The following is a 20,951-nucleotide window of genomic DNA, read 5'->3' as shown; positions in this document are numbered from 1 at the left end:
CTGTGTTTTAAAACAATGCAATAAATATAGCTGGATGATTAATTTTGCAGAAATAAAGAAAGGGTGTTAACCTGAAATGAATCACAGCTCATGAAGTTTATGTCGTATTATTCAGTTGAAGGAATTTCCTCCAGCCCAGGAATATTTTGAGTGAAATCTCTGCTGAACAACATGCTCAGAGTGCCATCTGATGGCAAAGCCTTGCTTTCTTCTCACCCAGCTGCCTTCAAAATGTAATAGAATGGGGCGGTGCATGTTCTCACCACTGTTTTCTTAAGCTATGAGAAAAAGGTTCTACTTAAATTACAAATGCTCGTTTGCTCAGAAAGGGGCATATTTGGTGTTATGTTCCTACCCACTACTGTCAGTTTGATAAAGGAGACTGGTCTACTCTGGATCTTCGTTTCAGTGGGTGTATTTGAGGAACATACAGCAGTCCTCAGGGGGCTCAGTGGGTCCGGGAATGACCTGAGATGGGGGGACACCACGCCATCGGGGGGGGATAGGCCTGGGACATCATCCACAGTTCTGGGTTATTCCCACGTAGGAAGTAGTCAGCTCCAAGCTTCAGAGAACCAAAGGCCTATGGATTTCAATAAACACCTCAAAATCCACATTTTATGGATTAAATAAAGACACCCTGAGTTAATACTCCATTTTGCCTTCTAAAATTCCCCCAGATTTGGAAATGAGGATGCTGGATGAGCCAGGTAGCATCCAACAAGCTGCAGCCTGGATCCAATTCCTCTTTATTGATGCTGCAGAGAAAACACAAGAGTTTTGCCTGGTCTCTGCCAAGACAGCAAAAGCAGCCTCTTCTTCAGCACTTTGTGTCCAAGTCAGACATTATTGTGTCCTTGAATGCTTCTCCGCCCTGGCAGAATCAGAGCCATGGTCCCACCTTCCTTTGCACTGATCGGCAGGTTTTGACAGGGGAAGGAGGGTGTTTGCCCTTCCTCACCGAGGAGAACAGGTATGAATTTACTTTCTGCGGAGGAGATGTCCAGGTCACCTTCCAGAGAGGGACACAATTCCAAGTGACTCCTACAGGAACGGGATCTCATTCTGTTTGATACCCAGTTTTCATGTTGAAGGGCTCCACTTTGCCACCTGCATTGGCCAGTACCTGCTAAGACATAATGCAGCCTGAGGTTTGACTTTCTAGCTGGAACAGGCCATCACAGAACAGCTGCAGGGTCTGTTCAAGCTGCAAGAATATAAATTCAGTACTGGTTTGTGATCCTGTGTATCTCTGGTTCTCAAGAGAAACTGCATGCAATGCTTACACACACAAAGTCAGGGTATTACCTTTCCCAGAAGGAACCAAGAAAGAAGCTCACTTATTTTTTAAATAACTGTATTTAGTCTTTGAAACTGTGTCTCTCATTCCTCCACTAGGGCATGAAGCTGATAAGAATTCAGAATAAGTGTTCATTATGGTACCATTTGTAGGAAACCAATATTAAGGACAATCTCACTTTAAGGATCCTTGGGAGTAAAACACAAATCCCTCCAGAATTTCACACTCTGTAATGAAAAGCAAAAGCACCAGCATTCTTACAAGCCAGGTGTATCAGAGGAAGATAGATATCAAAGCTGATGTACAAGAAAACAGTATTTCACTATGACAGTGGTGAGACACTATAGCAGAGGCCCAGAGAGTTGAACTCTCCATCCCTGGAGATATTAAAAACTCAAGTGGAAACCACCTTGAGCGAATTACCTAACTTCAAAGTCAGGCCTGTTTTGAGCAGGCGGTTGGGCTACATGACCTCCAGGGCTCCCTCCCAACCTAGACTGTTCTCCGACTCCATGATGCACACAAGGTTTTGTGTCCTTTCATGGACAGGAAAACATAATCCCAGCCTTCCGCTCTGACCAGCAGTTAATGAATTTAACATTGCCTCTCTCTCCAGGAGAAGGTTGAACCAACCTAGAGCTAACGAGTCACTGATTCACCCAGCAGTCATGTCAGGCCACGTCCTGCAGCATCACCCCTTAAGAAGTTCCTCTAGCTAAGGCTGACCAGCATGAGTGTGTGTCATCCCACATGAAACTCCCAGAGACCATTACCATTAAGCAAACACAGTATTTCAAATACAGCTGACAAAACAAAGTTTGGGCACTGTACAGCACACCCTTTCTTTTTGAAAAATCCTCATTAAGTGTAGGCACACTTCTTACTCATCACAGCTTTCCTGCAAAACCTTCCTCTGATCTGTACATCAGAGTTAATCCCTTTTTCATCATCCAAAAGCAAAGCTTCTTCATTAATGGCCGTTGCAAGTTCATCCACCCAGGCCAAGCTGCAGCTCTTGTTGAGCCTGTATGGACCTTCCCTCTCCTCAAACGGCATTTTGCTTCACTTGCTTCCCTGAAGTCCGTTCGCAATAGATAAAATATGAATCTCCAGGAGACCTCTCCCCTCCATTCTGTTAAAGAAAATACTCTTAAGATTTTTTTCAGGTCAGTGTCACATTTACTATCAAAGCTGTTTCAGTTTGTCATTGCATCCTAGGGATGCATGGTCCTATAAATACAATTACATTTGCACAGTGGATCTCTGCTGCATGTTTTGACTGGAAAATTCCTGACCTAACACCTTTTTCTGCTCAGCTTTCACTGTAAATTTGCCTGCTTTCATAGCTATTCAGAGTGTACTTCTATGCACGGTAGAGTCCCTTATGGTCTGAAAGCCTCAGAAATGGTCTGTGAAGGGGCACTAGGACATACCTGAGAGGACTCAGTGTCCCCTTACAGATGATGATTAACCTCACAGGTTTCAACATGATGGTGCCAGAAGGAGTGAGCAACCACTCCGCAACCCACGGCCAGGCACGTGCCCAACGCAGGGCAGGCTGGACTGGCCCCCAGCTGTGCTGCTGCCAGGGTCCCCATCAGCAAGGTACCCGAGCACCACGATAGATCAGAACTAACAGCACCTGCTGCCCACCCTCCTGACCCTGCTTAAATTACTGTCACACTGCCAGACGTGAATCACAGACTGTGAAAACCAGAGGGACCAATGCAGCACCCTGGTGTGGCTCCTGCACAGCACAAGCCAGAGTCCCTGCCACTAATCCGTGCCACAGAGGGAATTATTTTTCCCTTGTATGAGCGTGTATCTGCTGGGACTCAAGCTCATGACATGCTGTGTCATGTAGAGTTACCAGCAAGGAAAATAAATGGGCTGCGTGTCACTCTCAGAGATTAATTAAATGTCTATTGAGTAGCTCAGCTTCCTCAGCTAGCAAAAATCTTCAGCAAGTACTGAGACGCATTGACCTCCAGCAATGTGTCACGGTATCACTGGTCACCATCCTCCCTCACTGAGGTCACTGAAACATTTGCAATGCACCAGTGCTTTCAGAACCCGTCTGAGAAGAATGTGACCAGCTGGCACCTTGTTCTTCTTCAGAAGTCTTGAGGTTTAAATAGGCCCTGGGGGCAAAGGTAGGGAGGAGAAGAGCCCATCATGGTGTGCCCTGTCATTTCTGGTGGCACGTCCACTCAGACTCAGCCTTGCTGAGGGCTGGGGTTTGCTGACTTCCACTCCTCATCAAAGCACCATCGGAAACAAACCTGCCAGATGAAACACCCTGTCCTTCTTGCAAGCCAAAGCAAGTACCAGCCGTGTGAGGACTGACTTTATAACTGACATCAGGTCTTTCCATGAGCTCACACAAACAGCCACAAGGCATCTCTGAAAGTCACGGCCCTGACTTCAGTGGAAGTGAAACAGAAACTGGGGGAGATTCACACAAGAGCTGTTGATGGCAGAGGCACTGGCTGCAGGGGTATTAATGAACATTTCATAAATTATTTCAGCAATTGCCTCAATTCTGAAAAGTCTGTGGATGGGCAGGTAACCTGTATAAAGTGTACGAGGGCAGGAGGCATGAACAGAGTTTGTGCTCTTTCTTCAAGCATCCCAAGGGCCCCATGGATCCCCCCCAGCCACCATACTACCAGCACAGGGTTGAGTTCATCAAGGGCTCAGGACACAGCCCTCTGTTTGGGGTTGATGGGACAGCTTTTCTCACCCAGCCCCAGGCTGGCCAAAAGGGCTGTGGGAGAAGGTGGAAATATTGCAGGGGACAAAGGCAGGTGGCTGAGGGGATCAGGGTTGCAGTGGGGTGCTGCCTTGCTCGGGTGTGAATCTCATGGATGTACATACCTCAATTAAACACTACTGAAAAACACTTCTCACTTCTGCCACTGATTTTTCTTTGTAATTTAAGACTCCTAAGCAGTTTCAGGGAAATGTCTCAAAACTAGAGGTTTTACACTGGTTGCATGCAGTACTAAGGAATTGCTGCAGACCTTTATCTTAGGAGATAGAAAGCTCTTAGGGTGGAAAATACAGTGAATAAAAAGTGGACTCAACCTGAAGGCCATAAGTCTGGACTGCCTCATGTGGAGCAGAGTGCAGAAAGTGCCAGCAGTGGGATTCAGGAAAAAGTGAATGTATTGGTGCTGCTCAGGGCATAGGGGTGTTTCTGAGTTCCCTTTTCATTACAGACATCCACAGAAAAGGTTGTCTGATGGGAGTGCCCGGGGCTGACTCTGTGGATAATGCAGCCCCAGGAGCGCTGGGGCCCTGGTGCCCCAGATCGCTGGTTCACTCCCGGAGCATCCTCCAGCTCCCGTGGACTGAAGGGTGACACAGCCACACCATGTTGGCTTGCACCCACAACTTCCCCTGCTTGGATCATTGTTTTCTCCTTGGAAAAGAGGTGACAGCAGTGCCACCTTGAGAAAATGCTTTGAGACCCATGAATGCAGAAGTGCAAGGGAAAGCTCGCAGCTGCTCACTGCTGCGGCTGCCACCACTGCTGTGGGAAGGGAAGGGAGGCAGGGCCACAAGACTTGACTTGTTAGCAGTTGAATTTGCAAAGAATAAATAAATACATGTAAAGCAGAGGACAGACACCGTTTTCCTTTAGTTTATTCCTCAAAATAAGTACATTAAAAATTGTAAATGCTTTCAGATTTCAGCCATAAGGAAAAATCCAGGAAGAGTCTGTTTTTCCTTCCCAACCTCACCTGGTTGCACACCAAAGGGAGAAGGTGAGGATGAGCCATTCTCCCCTGACATTCCCTAGGTCTCATCTGTTTAATCTCCATCCCACCCACACAAACGATGCTCTGCGTTCAGCAAGTCTCCCTAACCTGGCACTCAAATACACAGCATGGGTCCAGCTGGAGCCACAGGTTGCAGAGTGTCTCACATCACTCAGAGAAGTAAAACCCAGAGCAGAAAGACCATGACATTGCAGAGGGCATTTGTGGAAACAAGTGGACCAGCGGTTATCCTGCCAGACCATGACTGCCCACTTCCAGGTTGCTTTGAGCATCTAACACCAGTTCTAAAAGCCTCCAGGGCTATTCAGGGAATTTGGATTTCCCCCTTTAGACCTGAGCCACAACCACACACTCCATGCAACAGCAGGAGTGTGAATGTCCCCTCTCTCCTCACAGGCGGAGCAAACGTGCTAGAGGACCTTCTTCTATCTCATGTTGTTTCACAGACGGAGGGCTGTCAGGCCTGGCTGTCACTTGTCCTGCCTTGTCCTCGAGGCAGATCAGCATTGGCAGAGGGGCGGAAAATCACTGCCTCCTCTCTTTGCTTTCATTCAGGTGCCTCGCCTCTTCTCTTTTATCCAGGGAGGTTAAAATAAAAATGCTTAGTGGCAAAATTTGTAGAGTTAACTACAGGAGATCAATAGCTGCTAGATTTTTATATTGAGATTACTCAGCACAAGAATAACAACAGTTTTTCGCTTCTGAGAAATGTCTAAAAAGAAATCAGCAATCAGCTATTCAGTCAGGTGCTTTCTTGTCGAATTAAAAATCATTTACTTCACAAGGAAATGCTCCTAGATTCGGATTCACCTCATCGAGAGGGCAACAAGTTCCTGCACTGCTTGCTGCAAAGGTCAGAAGAAAAATCCAGCACTCACGCATTAAATACTGCTCTAAGGAGGGTGGGCACCAGTGGGTTAAATAATTAGCAAATGCAATATCAACAAGAGGAAATGAATGTCAAACAGTGCCGTGTGTGGGTACATGTGTGATGGCAGGACATCCTCTGCGGTAAGCTTTGTACGATCCTATTTTTATCACTGTTCTCTGCCCCAAATACAGCAAACATGACACCCTGGAGCTGTCTCCACGCAGCAGGGCTGGTTCTTTTTGAAACAACGTCCCTGTTAAAGCATCTGCACCCCTCACACCTACCAGCTTACATTCAGCATCTCCAGAGAAAGAGGGTGGTTCTCCAGCCCCCAGCACAGGAGAGACAGGATTTACTTTTCCAGTGCCCCGGGCACCACTAGCTGTGTGCAGCGGGTCGGTGCCGCAGGGGGGTGAACTAGAGGCAGGGTTGGGGCTCTGCGCGGGGCAGGGGGGATGCTGTGGAGAGCAGGGACACCTCCATGTGAATTTTAACTAACCCGCCTCGGCTGGCTGGTGAGACGTAGCCTGAACTCACAGTGACAGACCAGAGATCACAGTGGGCAAAGCGGCCGGGAAAGAATCAATGCACAGATAAAACACTTGCTGAGGACATGAGAGACGTTTGGAGAAACAGTGAGGAAGCCGTTTATTGAGGAACAGTCCTGGCACATCCAGACTGGTGAAATGTGTCCACGTGCCTGAAGACAGAGACCTCAAGGAAACCCTGCACAAACCATGCCAGGGAGGGCTGCCGTGTAAACACAAACCTGCCCAGGGCAGGACGTGCTTCTGAAGATAGGGGACAAAACTGGCACAAGGACAGATGGTTATAAACCAGTTCCGTGTCAGCAATCTTAGGTGGGACACTGCGAGACTGCGGCTAGCTGGGACATTTGAGAACAGCGTGGTGAGAGCAAAAATAATTTGTTTTGGAAGGAGGCTTGACGAGTTTAAGGAGGGGATTGGTGCAAGTAGCCAGCAGCAGAGACACACAAAGTGCCATCCCGCGTGGGGCACGAGCTGTGCCCGTGCTCAGCTCCGGCCGATTTCGTGTGAAGGGGCCATGTTCACATCTGGCAGCCGTGGAGCTGTTTTCCGGTGATAGAGCAGCTGAGGAGCTGGAAGGGTGCCCTGGGTGTGTCCCGCTGCCTATCGCAGGGACCAAAGGCCTGAAATTGCCTTCATTTGTTTAACCTGCCATAAAAACAAGATGGAAAGCAGTTCTTGGAAGTGCTGCCTTTCTCCATATGCTAAACCAACAGGAGCAAAAGAACAAAGCCCCCAAGTCAGCACATAGGACTTCACAAGTGAACGTCAAGCAGAAAGTCGGGATCAAATTTTTCACTGAGACTTCCTATGGTCCATCGCTGTTATATATACACATATATATATGTGTGTATATATATACACACACTGGTTATATTTCTTTTTTGTTGTGGTTGAAAAGTAAATCTTTTATTGTTTAATCACCTGTATGGAGAGTTCTCAGCCAGAAAGAGCTGTCTTAGGTTGGGTCTTCAGGTCATATGAACCCTGAGGTAAAAGCTTGTGGTCCCAGGCAGTGTTTGTTCTCCCAAGCAAGTTGTAATGCAGTTAGCACCTTGGTTTTCCTGCTATCTCCTGTGCATGGCTTTGCATATACCAATGACTTTGCTGGCTGAAGTCAGAGTTTGCATTTCTGCAGCCACAAACAACTGAGAGACAAAAATATAGCTGGCTAAGCATTAGTCTCATTACATTTTTTGAAAGGAACTCTATTCACCTAAACCTCCTCTTGCTCACTGTGCCTTTTAGTGCTTCTCCTACTATTTACTTTTGTGAAGGGCTTTTAAAAACCACTTTACATGCCAGCATTTATGTTGATAAGTTATATTTAAGAAATCTACTCAGTCTGAAATATCCAGATGCATTCCTCCACTTCCATTTTGTGGTTTCGTTCTTGCAGAATCACAGTCTTTTCTTCACCGGCGACTCAATGAGAGCAGCTGCAGTGCCCTGTCTGAGCGGTTTCTCAGACACCTCACAGCCGCACATCTCCAGGAATTTAACAGCAGTGGCTGAAGACAGATCAGCACCCTAGAAACATCTGCCAGTGCTTTCTTGGTACAGTGAGCAGACAGGCTGTCCTCTCCCTCCACACAGGCCAGGACACTTGAAGTGAGGCTGAGGATTTTGCAAGATTGCAACCCAAGTACCTTTGGAAAATCATGTGTTGCAAGATGAAAGTCAGAGCTGAGTTCTCTAGCTAGATGAGGAAGCTGAATGCCGCTCCCTGCATATCCACAGGCAATAATCCCTCTGACTTCCTGCACTGTGAAAATGCCATTAAAAGATGTTTATTTTATTTGTTCTACCAGCTGTTTTGTAGAACGGTGAAGTCAATAAAGACATAAAAGCCTGCTGCTTTCAGTTAGAAAAGTGACAAGTCAAGTTAGCAATAAAAACCCTCATGAAAGCTCAGGAACTGTGTTTCCTATTCTGCACCCCATGACAATACAGCAGCCACCAAGTACTGCAGCTTATTTCGGGAAGTGTGTCATGCACTCCAGTTATATATAGAAAACAGCAGATTAGGTGGTGCCCTGTTTCTTTGAAGACCCTCATGAGATTTAAGGGAACGGGTATGAGTCTGGCACCCAAGCGCAGGAGCATGTTGGACAAAATGGGTAAGTAGAGAAGAGAAGAAATGGAATTTCTCACACTCAGCAAAGCAGAGAACAGCAGAGAGTGAGGATCTGGAGCAGCTTACAGAAATAGAAAGCTGGTACCGTCCCTCCCCCTTCCTTCCCAAATGAAACCTACTTCCATCAAACTTCAATAACACTGCAACTAAGGGAGCGTGTGGCGTCGTGCTTCAAAGCTGAACCATTCTGGTGAGATTTAAAAGTCACAGCAAGTATCAAATCAGAAAGAAAATCAAGGAGTGGCACAAGAGACCGCTAGGTGTTGTTGAAGGTGTTTTTTTCGACCCACGGGCAGGAGGAGAGATGAGACAATCTGCGGCAAAGAGTGATCTGCTGCCTTGAAGGAAAGAACAATGGTCCACACAGACAATAGATATTCCCAACAAACCCAGCAGCTCACACAATGGCTGGAAGTATTCAAGTGCCTGTTGCAAAGAAAGGAAGTGTTTAACGCTTTGACATGGGGTAAGAGTCACACAAATGGCTGGGGTAGCCTTGTACTTGTGAGTTAGCTGGTTTCTCCAGGTGGGCTGATGGCCTCGCATCCCCGTCAGAGGTGGGGGCCCCCTGGGGAAGGAGCTTCTCCCTAACTCCATCTGAGTTCAAGCTAAGGTTGGGAATCACAAGTAGGGATTGTGGTGCAGGTGTTTGTACAGGAGGGTGTGTATCTCACAGAAAGGCCTCAGCGAGAGCAAAGCAAACATCTCAACATTTACATTTTAAAATCATATTAAAAAACAGCGTCAGTGATCTGCAAAGTGCTTCACTCCTGGGGAGGGTTGCTCTGCTGTTGGTTGTGGTGGCTTATCTTCACAGTGCCCCCATCCAGACGCACCCAGGGTTGGAGCCGAGGTGGGACACTGAAGTCAGGCTGGAAACTCCAGTTCAACTCATGGGTTCAGATTGAAACAGGTACTTAAGTCATGCACAGCCATCTACCCTGCTCCCCAGTGTCACCAGTCTAACTACTCACTGTGCTAGGTATTGGTCCAGTACATAGAAGGATCTAATCACTGACCCAGGAACCGGCAACTCGAGGGCCAGATGTCAAGACAATATTTTCCCAGGCCTACAGTAATGATTGCCAGCCACATCTATCTGCTCACCTTGAAATATTATTCCCTTCCAAGCTAGAACACAAAGCAGAAATATAGAGTACGCAGAGAAAGCTTCATCTTAAAACACAGCCTGGCAATCACTAATATGTGATGCAATGCACTGTCTACCTTAATCCAGATTATGTGGAAGAGAATGTGCTCATTGTGATTGAGCTGCACAAGCCTATAAAACCCCAGATAAAGACTGTTCTTTATTGCATGAGAAGATTAGCATGCCAAAACACAGAAGGCACTCCTATTTTCAGTAGCTGTACATGTAAAACCAAGGAAGGGTGTGGGAACCAGGAGGAGGCACAGCAAGATGAAAAGAAGCAAGATTTTCATGTGTTCCTAGTGAGTATGGAGATCTTTTAAAGTAGCCTGTTAGAGCTCTCTAAGCAGTACTTTGTCTTCAGAAAATGTTTGGGAACTATCTCTGAATGAGGCCTCTTCTGGAGGTTTCAGATTGAGTAGCTGCAATACATCTGCTCCTCCAGTTGCCAGCCTTGACAATTCAGGGAAGAGAAGTTTCCATCTGAGTCCTTTCTGCCTGCTGAATTTTCAGAAGATCACAGGATCCGAAGGAGAACAGGAAAGGGTTTGGGGGCTGTGGGCTTTTCAAGCATTCACTTAATGGCCCATCAGGATGCCTGGCTGGGCAGGAGCCATCTGGCACCTCCACGCACAGAGTGGGGTGGCAGGCACAGCTTCGGCTTGCAACACGAGCCGTCATCTTCTCGGGGGGCTGGTTGGCAGCTGGCACAGCCGTGGCCGGTGAATCACAGGTGGTGGCAACCAGCCATGGCTGGCACATGGAGGCACGGTGCGGGCAGGACACCCCGTCCAGCAGAGCTCCTGCCGCTCTGGCCCCAGCTGCAGACAAGCCAGAGGCAGAAGCCAGCGGCGTGAGTCCTGCTCTTGATGTGTGAGATCAGACAGGTCCGGGCTCATGCAGGATCACACGCTGAACATGAGTCAACCGTGTGATGCTCTTGCAAGGAAGGTGTTCTTGGCGGTATTTATAGGACTGTAATAGCTAAAATATGAGAGGCAATTATGCCATGCTACTAATTGCTAATGACTCCCCAGCTTAATCCCGTGTCCATTTTCGGGAATAGTACTTCAAGGAATAGGCCTGTGGTCTGCGTCTACGGGAGAGCCACCTAAGCAACAGAAATTTAAATAACATGTGATGTTATTCTGTGATGGAAGACTGAGGCTGTTTGGGTGCTTAATCTATGAAAGCAAATGCTGAAAGGAGAGCTGAGGAAACAGCTGTTTTCTGTGAATAATAAGGGATTAGTTATTTATTACCAATTATTACTTAATTACTCCCCAGATTCCAGGGGATAGAGTAAGATGGAAAAAAAATCAGTATTATTTAAATATTTAGATGAAAAAAAGAGTCAAGCTGTCAGGAAAAACTTGCTAACTATAGAAGTAGTAAAGACCTAGAATGTGCTGCCTACAGAGGATGTGGATTCTCCGAGAAGGTTACACAAATATGGGTCACTCATGATCTGTTGATATTAATACTCCCTTAATGCAAAGATTTTCATGAGATTATCTCCTTAGGTCCCTCGAAAGATTATTCTGTGACTTAGTGCCTACTTTCTGTGCTTCCTACTAAAAAAATGTTTTCATTTGGTGTCTGTGGGCTCATGAAAAGTGTCCTTCCACACAGTCAGTGAAGGCATGTTAGAGGTGCCCATCTAAATTTTAACATCCTGTGTACATAGTGCAGCCTCTCACATGGACTGGTCTCCAAAGCCAGTTAGAAATAAGGAACAATAATACAACCTGAGCTCTTGGGGGTGAAATGAAACTCATCAATGTCAGTGAAATCCACCAAGACTGTGATGAAATGAGTAATGGTATAATCAGAGTAGGATCTATATTATTTGCAGGAAATAATATAAATGTGAACCCAGATATTGAATAAGTAGCTTAAAAAGCAATATTGAATAACTTTTCATTCATTGTTAAAAATGGGGTAATCACAACCTGCATGCATTGGGCAGCTGAATTAAAGTGCGTGTCCTAAGTCAAAGTACACCTCCTAAGTTTTGAGGGCACTTGGAGTGCTTTACTTAGCCACATGGCCATCATAGCGTGGCTGTTGTCTGTATGAATTTAACAGAACCACACAGCTACTCTAAAGTGGATGGTGCATTGACTTCCAAAGAAGAATAACCTAAATAGAAATACATGACCTGTACTGGCACTTCCACAAAAGGTTTCAGAATGAAGATACTCAAGGACTCAAAGGTATCTTTGGGGTAACCAAGTTAAAGCAACATCTCATAGAGCTTCCTTCAGAAATTGTCTCTTATTTCCAGTCTGGCTAATTTCTACCCACTTGTGTTTCTGCCCACATCATCCATTAGCTTAAGTAATTGCTTTTTCATCTTTAATAATAACCCTGCTACTTAGAGAGAGAAATCATGGTTTTTCTCAGCTTTCATTTTGCTGGGCTACAAAACCCAGCTCTTTTAATGCTTTCTCCTGAGGCAGGTCCTTCATTGTCCTGGTCTGTTTTGCACTTCTCATAGTCATTAAGCTTCCGTGAGTGGGAGTGACCAGAGTGACTATGAGATTTCAAAGAGGGTTTCCCTACTGCCCTGTGCAATGACAGTAATTGTTCCCTTTCTGTACTGGAGATACCGCCTCTGCTGCGTTGTTGGAATATCATCTTCTTTGTAGCCATACCATAGGGTTAGCTGTGTAGAAATACTCCAAAAGCTCTCTGTGAGGCAGTACCAAAACTGAAAGTGATGCTGCAGTGATGACTCAAATTTACACGTGAAATTCTGGGCAGCATCTGTCAGTCAAGATCAGTTGACCCTGCATTAGATATAAATAGTGCATTTGTTAGTCTTCAGTCAAATAGCATCATCCTACATAGCATCACCCCATAGTAAGCAAGCAGGAATGCAATTGCATCATGAACTGGTGGATGTGCTGGTTTGTGGCTGTTGTTGTATCATATGATCAGAAATTGCGTAGTAACCGAAAGTCCAGACCTTTTCCATGCTCAGGTCCAGCAACTGACTTTGCTGAATAGCTCTCTGCATTTACAGGAATGTGGCCTTATGAGCCGAGATCAAGAACAGATTTCCCATGGTTTACCTTTGTGCTAACTCAATCCCTGATTATTTTATGTTACCAACTCTTCAGTGGTGCCCTAACTGCTTATCAAAACCTGCCTAAAGCATTGCCACCTTTGACTATTATCATCTTTGATTATTTGGACTCTGACTGGGGCCCTGACCCCAACCCTCTGGCTGAGTTCCCAGCTTAACCTCAGACCTGAGTCATCACCAGACTTGCCTGGTGATCTGGACTCCTGGTGGAGCCTGGATATTGTCACTGGCCTGGCTCTGCCCTGCTGGCACGCTGGCTCCTGGCACGCCATTCCGTTCTCTGTCCTGTCCCCCAACTCCTTCCATCAGTTGAGTATATCAGCAGTATTTTTGTCACTGTGCTGGCTGTTCTTCTACCTTCTCATGTTTTCTCATCTATTGTTACGACGTTTTAATGTCCTCTTTTTCTTTACCAGGAATGAAGGTCATAAAAGCCCGCCCAGCTGTCTTGTATCTTAAACAGTTCCTTCATAATTACCAGAGCCTTGGTCCCAGAGATCCATGACCCAGGAGCTCATGTACCATGCACATATTTTTCAGGGTCTCCAGGTCTCACCAAGTGAGTAAAACTTATGTTTGCCAGAGATCTTGACTAAAAAATGCATCCTGAATGTAAGCTGTAATGTTTCCACCAGGACAGAGAAATAATGCAGCCATTAGTGAAGCGGTGGAAAAGGTGTCCACAAAAGAATTAGTGACTTGGGAAGGAACTTGTGCTTGGGAAGAACAAGACAGACCAGAAAAAGAAATGAAGACATCTGCCACAAAACTGAATTAAAAGGTTACAATGAAAGACAGAGACAGAATACATCAGAAACACAATAGCTCTGTAGAAATAAGAGAGACAATAAACTGGCTTCTGCTCTGAAAACAGAGATGCTGAGAATTGTTCCAAAACACTGAGCTGGAATGAGGCTGTTCTGACGTTTCCCAAAGCATCTGCTGACCTTGCTGCATTTCAAGGGGTTTTTTGCTTGTTTGCTTGTTTGTTTTTTAATATTATTTGCCCTCATTGTTGTAAACTTATTTAAACCTTGCAGGGAGTCACCTTACAGCTAGTGTCCTGCAGATTCCCAGTGAGCCCTGGCATACTTTTAGAAGCTCCCAAAAGACAACTGTTGTCAGTAGATCTTACTTTGCCATACTTATATTTTTGAGCTTTTGATTTGAAGAAGGTTGGAAACAAACGCCATATGAATTTTCGCTTGCGTATGTATGTTCAGCAAGATGTTTTATAGGCTATTAGATATTTTTTCTTAAGAGTTCATTACTACTAATAATCCAAATTTGAAAGCACATATATACATTACATCAAAGTAAATCACCCTTCTACACTAAGGCCACACTTCATAAGCAGTCTCCTGTTTTCAAAGATTTCAAAGATCTTTGTCATGAGTTGGGGTGGACTCTCCCTGGAGAAGCTTTTCATCTAGTTTGGATACTGTTGCACTTGCCTAAATTAACTCATATTTCCAGCCAAGTGAAATGACCAGTGATAACTTGTGATCTAACAGCCACTCACATGTGGTTCCTTCAAACAACAACATACCTACCGGTGACGCAAAAAAAAACCTCCTAACAGAATTTGAAAATGTTTCCACTCCCTTTCTGCAGGTCACTCAAAATTATTGATTGCTAGAATATCTGAACAGCAAAGCAGGCCAGGCATGAAGACGATGCTGCGAAGAAAGTATTTGTATTAAAAACACATAGTGCGGTTTTGTACAATCGCACTGCTACAGATCTGATACTCTTTTTTTCCAGACTTCCTTTGAAACAACACATCAAACAGTGTTCCTGTGCTGACTCCTACTTCACGTTGGAACTTTTAGTCTTAGAAACATTTGGAACTTTTAGTCTTAGACACATTTGGAACAGGAAAAACTCATGAAAAAAATGAAAAATTACTGGTGAGGATTTGTTTTGGATTCAGAGAGTAGAGATTTTCAAAGGAGCTCAGCCTGTTTGGGTGTATTTGCTTGGTAGCTAAGCAAAACAGCAGCTAAGAGGCAATTCAACTCTGGCCTATAAATGCATTCTAGACATCAGGCTAGGGGAGAAGAAAAGCTTCTCATGAATATGTTTATGCTGGAAATTAGAACGTCACTCAGTCCTCACAGAAATGATGCTTTGGAACAACCTTTCACTGGAGGGATGAGACAAAGCCCTTTTAAGTTGCGGCTTGATTAGCTGCAAGGAGGATCCCGTGGCTGTCTGTGACAAGAAATGACAATGTGCGTGGGTCTGTGGATGAGTTCCTTTACAAAACGTGGCCTCACTTGTCAGAGAGGAAGCTTTGGGATGTTATTTAGGAAAATCTGGTTTTTACTAGGTGCCTGAAAGTAAGCAGAGGCCGTTCATTAATATCCATACACGGCAGTGCACTTCAAACCTCCTTTTCATGTGGTATTAGCATGAGGCAGCTAGAAGGTAAGAAAGAGGCATTCGATCATAGGCTACAAGTTGATTTGAATAAAACAACGTTATTCATAATTTTCTTTAAAAAACTAAGACATTCAGCATAAACACACAAATGATATCTTACTCAGACTTGCTACCAGTCATTATACAATCCTTTCCAATTACCAGTTTATTACAGGATATAACCTTCATGTTGCACACTGTCTTCTGCAACCCGCACTGATATTCCAAGCACATTCTAAGAGTTCCCATGACCAGACATTTCAGAGAGAGCAAGGGTAGTGATGGCATCCCTGGAGATGAGTGGCACACCAGGGCTGAGCCGCACCAGCTAGAGTTTGGACTGAGCCCAAAAGGAGCGCTTTGGTCGACCAAGGGCAGGAAACAATGCCGAACTGCAGGGTGTAGACTAGGTATAACTGCAGCAAGGCCAAACAGAGCTTGGCTTTGTTTGCTTTTCTTTATGTCATAAAACGACAGCCTGACAACTTTTTGTTTTGTTTTCCTCCAGCCTTTCTTGTCTCTCTGATTCTTTGTGTTTTTGATTTGGCTTATAGACCTCTCGGTGGTCATGATCACAGATTTGGGGTTGTGTATCTGTCCCAGAGTCAATACAACTAGGGAGATAAAAAAGATGGGACCTTACTAAGGACATGGCGCTGCGTGCTTTAGATTATCTGCCTGTAATACAGGTTTCACAGGGAACTCCTGTGGCAGAGAAGTTTGTCTGGCAAACTAATTGAGGAGAAATGGCCCAATTAAGAAACTCATTGTACTTTTCCATTTCTAATAGCAAACTCTGCTACGATTTATATCCTGTAGGAAGAGTTTGCAGACTTAGGAAGCATCTTCATTATTTCTGAACTGACAAGCAGCGCAACTCACACATTCATCTGTGTTTGGCTGTCCCCAGAGCTAAGCGCAGTGGTGAGAAAGGACAGGCACGGTGCAAAGTCCTCAGCAAAAGGACTCTCATCCTCAGCTACTTCGGCTAATGACCAGTTTTCAGCTGACATTGGACAAGCCTATTAATGTAACTGAGAGCATTATGTACATTACGGTTTCATGTAGCAAAACAGAACGATATCCAGACCAGCCAACAACTAGAACATGCCCCACTGTGGCTCACAAAAGCTTTAAACATCATTTTCTCAGCTTCACCTAAAACAGAAAGCCTGGCAGTATCTCAGGGAATATTCTCCCAAGAATCCGCTTTCTTAATGAAAGCTCATAAACAACAGGGGAACAAGCACAGAGTTCACTCAAATCATCAGTTCTGAACATTTGGTTGTACCTCTGCTAGCATTTTTCCCCTGCTGGCAGCCAGCTCAAACCCCCAGGCCTGTGATCCATGAGTTCAGCACTAAAGTCCTTTTACTCCTTCAAGTTCTCAGCTGAGAGTTCTCCAAAGAAGAGTATACGCCTATATGGAAAAAAAATACAGAGTTTTTCCAGCTAAACCATTTCAAGCACCAAAATGTACCTGTCCCAGACACACAACAAAATTCTCAGCAAGGCAAATTCTCTCCTTTGATGAGTAAACAGCTGAGGAAGACAAACAGGCCATCAGCTAGCTGAGCAACACTTCGGGCCATCACCCAGATCATTTACTGGTCTTTGAAGAATATATTTCCTTCAAGTAAGCAATATTGTTAAAAGGGAGAGAAAATAAGATACAGTGAACTTGATAACTACAGGAACATTCAACCTTTATAAACCTTATTCTTATCCAATGTCTTCTGGGTAAGACTTTTCCAGATTGCATATAGTACTTTGACGTGATCGCTTGTGATTTTTATTGCATGAACACAGTTTCTGTGTAACACAAAAGAGCAATTGAAAGCAACTGGTTTATTTTCTGTATGTGATTCATTTGTATTGCCTGCATCATATCCCATTACTAAAGCAGCAAATTCCTACTTGTCTGTAGGAGCTGATCATGCCACCTTCTCTTTCTCCTCCAGAAATTTAACTACGCAGAAAATTGATCTAATGACTTACTGCTACTGAAAGTCTTAAGATTTGCTCCCTAACCCGTGGCCACATGACCCACCCATTCATTTTGCAGTAGTTCTGGCCCACATGAAGCTTTTCTACCTGTCAACTCGACTCACTAAACCCACAGAAAACTCCCTCCTCCATTTTTGTGAAGTTTGTTTTCTCCTGTTTTATTGGATTAAATCAGCTCATAGGAGTTGGCGAAGCAGCACAAACTGCACAAAGCCAGCGGCTTTTCTGGGCAGAAATAGAGTTTCTGATTTCCATCAGCAGTGAGCTGCTAACTTGGCTCGCTGCATCTTGAGAAAACAGACCGAGCCATCAGAACAATCATGTGAATATGCCTCATCCACACAGTTGAAAACCAGATTATTTTAACTCCTACTAAAGGTTCTTTAATCCCTGTTGACTTCGCACAGGAAGAAACTTCACACCTTCAGTTTTGCAAGCTCACCTGTTAAGGCAGCACCCTTCAGCCGAAAAGTGGCAAGATCTTAAAATATCCATTAGCATTTTTGCAGTGATCACCCAGCTGAAGCCCAGGAGCAGGCAAAGCTATTGCTGAAGACGGAACACTAGCAACGACAGATGTAATGATGCTAATGCAAGAGGATGAAAGTAGAGAAAACCAAAAGGCACCAGATTTTGCAAGTAGAGGTAGGAGTAGTTTCCACACAAATAACTTTATTGTCATAAATACAGCAGTGAAAAAGCAAACTTTTAAAGGAGAGAAAAAAAAAAGAGAGCTTTATGTCTATATGTTTAACAAAAACTTTTTCTAAGACAAAAGTAATTTACATTCTGATAACTCACATTCAAAAATAAATAGAGAAAGGCAGCAGGGCATAACATTCAAATGAAAATCTAGTAAAATGTGGTAATGTATTTGTATTAATAATCAATAATATAACACAGCAATATTTAATCCTGAATTTGTATTTACAAACAACATATCCTACACAGCAATTAATCACGACATATACACTATTAGGAGCACATACGCTAATTTCTGTTAAACTGAAAAAGTAGGAACCATACTTAACAAAAATTTCCTCCAAACTGGTAACACAGAAAAAACACTTTGAGTGTTAAACAACAAAAATAAACACTGAAAGAACTAAAGAAAACTAGTTTAAAATGAAAAACAATTAACATACAGGAATCATGATGTAGGATTACCTCTCCTCCAAATATGCATTTATTTTGCTCTAAGGTAGATTATACAGCACAAAGTTATTATATTTCAGTATAGTACTAAAATGAAGGCTTTTGCAATTTGGTCCATTTACATTTTGCTGATTATTTTAGCCTGCCATACCAGAAAGAAAAGTTGTGTTCCTCAATCTTTGGATATAAAAACCAGAGAAATTACATTCTTCAGCACAAAAGCAAGATTTTGAGAAATCTGTGCATTATTTTTTTGGTTAAGCATATTTAGTTTATTATTTTCATTCATGCAAAAAGTATGAATTAATCCCATTCCAGATGAGGATTTTACCATAAAATTTAAATAGTCAATTTATTAGATTACAGAACAATGGAAAAAAGCTTAATCCACATAATAATCTTGCTACTGAACTCTACTCAGTCAAAATTACACTAACCTTACACATTTGCCTTCTTAGAGACGCAGGCATAACAATTCATTCAGAAAAGCTAAGAGACATAGAAATTTAAAATAGAACAGATCTGAAAACTATACTTACTCATTTTTACGTAAGAGGTTCAAACATTTATAAAGCTATACATAACCTCCAAAGAACACAGACACTAAATTGTTAAAGCAATCTTCAAGTAACCACTGCAGACCTGACAGTAATACTAAAGAAAAATGCATAATATCATTATGCTATCAAATTCTTATATTTCCTAAAAATGAAAGTGCAAATCAGAAGTTTAATCATATAGAAAGCTTGAAATGAGTAAAATAATTCAGGTGTATAACGTTATTAATATACTGTGTTAGCCACATAATATATAAATAGACTGGAATTTTAACTAGTGGAAATTATTTTTTTGAGGTAAGGAGAGATAAATTCACAGGGTTGTATCTCTGAAGGAGCAGAGAGAATCCTCCAACAAACACTCTGTCATTGCCAAACTGTGCCTTAGGCACTGCACTTAGTTGAAAAAACAGATCATACTTGGCAAGTAAAATCATAAAGCAATCACCTGTACGATCACAAACAAAATATATTCACACTCTGAAGGTATGCAGCTTTTCATCAACATCTCGCAGCATGTGTCGGAGCAAACATATTATCTCCTTCTCGCAGCAACAGGTATGGAGGACCTGCCCAAAGCTCCCCATCTCCACCTCGATCCATTTGTTTTTAAGCAGAATCCGTATTTCCCAAATTCAATACTCATTCTCAGGACTCTATAGAAAAATTGTCACCTATCGTATTATGTTAATTTGACCTATAGTATAGTAGAATTCTATACGTCTACGAAATCCTTTTTGAAAATGTTACAAATGTATCAAGCTGCCAGTAAACAGTTCCTATATCTACATATGATGGTGCGAGTTAGTGGTGTCATAAAGGCACTTGTCTCTCACAGACAGTACTGTCTTCTCTCATGACTCAAAAATAGATCTAAAAATATTTATTTTAACATCTGAAATGGTTTTTACTCCTTAAAGTGGTGCAAGTCATCATCTATAGAACAATAATTCATTAGCTCGATGTGAAAGGTAAATTATCCGTAATTAAATATATTTATAATTAATTCATTTTAATGCCATGCTTCAAAAAAAATGCCAAAAAACATGCTATAGTAGAAATGTGATTGGCACTAGCAGCCACAAATAAAAAGGTAGGTGCATACAATAGTATAAGAAAGCTTATTTACGAAGTTACTAAAACAATTAAGTGATGAGTTGCAAGGAGAGACATTTGCCACAAGTCTTTTTCAAGACATGCTTGAAGCCACACCTGACCAGTATGAAATATATAGCACAATTTACATCATTAGGGACAACTTTACAGCTAGCTACCTAATTTTACAAAAATAATTCCAAAATGCTCGTTCACTTCAAAGTGAATTCTGTTTCTGTTTTCACCAGATGTGAAAAGACAAGTCAAAACCAGATCTAGCAGCAGACTTTAGAAAGACACCTGAGCAGCCACTGAATAAAGTTCGGTGCAGTTTTCAGGGGTTTATGGATGGCAGTGTGAAATCCTCAAAATCCCACTTATCTGGTCAGTATATATGTACACATTTTCTTCTCCAAGTCTCAATAGCTTAAAGCAATAATTTGAAAGAGGTTCCACCAACAGGAGACCTGTTTTTACAAATCAGAGGGCTCGGGTATTACAAAAAATAGATATAATTAGCTTTGCCTATGTAAACGCTAATTTGCAGTTGGCATTATAGCTTCATTAACTGAGAAATCTAAGAAAGGTGCGATGGGTGGAATAAATCAAGTACAACCCAAAAGCCAGCAGGTTTTTGCCCTTAATACTCTATGTCATAACAGCACATTAAGAGTATATCCAGACTGCTATGAATTTGCTGGATGGAGCCTCATGCTTGAATACTAATTTTCACATCCAGTCTTCTTTAAATAATTTTGCCACTACCACACCACAAGAGTCTGCATCTTTGAAAAATCTGCATTCACTGAACATTGCACAAGGTTATTAAAA

This window comes from Caloenas nicobarica, chromosome 5 (assembly GCF_036013445.1).
Source record: "Caloenas nicobarica isolate bCalNic1 chromosome 5, bCalNic1.hap1, whole genome shotgun sequence".
In the NCBI taxonomy this organism is placed as follows: Eukaryota; Metazoa; Chordata; class Aves; order Columbiformes; family Columbidae; genus Caloenas; species Caloenas nicobarica.
The sequence above is the reverse complement of the archived record's forward strand: the minus strand, read 5'-3'. Positions refer to the sequence as shown.